Here is a 663-nt window from a genome sequence, read left to right on the forward strand (position 1 = left end):
GCCATGGGCTGCCAAAAGAACCAATAGATCCATTTTGGAAGAAGTGCAGCCAGAGTGCTCCTTGGAGGCCAAGATAGCCAAACTTCGTCTCTCATTGTTCAGACATATTGTCAGGAGGGACCAGTCACTGGAGAAGGATATCATGTCTGGTAAGGTGGATGGTCAGAGAAAAAGGGGAAGATACCCAAAGAAATAGATTGGCCAAGGGCACAGCATTGATGGACTCAAGTGTGGCAACAGTATTTTAGTATTATTTACCCTCTTCAAGCTATACCTAGTTCCCTGTATCCCAGAGCCCTGTTGTTGGCCCAGGATCAGGTAGTGTTTTGTTCTGCTGTGCATAACGACGCTATGAGTAGGTACCAACAGGATGGCACCTAACAACAACAACAAGGTTCTATTTATTACATGCATGGGTTTATTTAAGACTCAATAAGTTTAATTATGTCTCTGTAATCAGTGGATGAGTATAGACAGTATTCTTAATAATAAGCTTGTCTTATCTTCATAATTTGTTGTTAAGTGCTGTTGAGTCGATTCTGACTTACAGTGACCCTAAATAGGGTTTCCAAGTAGTGGTGGGTAGATTTGAACCACTGACTTTGTGGTTAGCAGTCTGATGTTTATTCTACAGTGCCACACCAGGAAGCTATTATTATTGTT

Source organism: Chrysochloris asiatica, unplaced genomic scaffold, assembly GCF_000296735.1.
Source record: "Chrysochloris asiatica unplaced genomic scaffold, ChrAsi1.0 scaffold00112, whole genome shotgun sequence".
NCBI lineage: Eukaryota > Metazoa > Chordata > Mammalia > Afrosoricida > Chrysochloridae > Chrysochloris > Chrysochloris asiatica.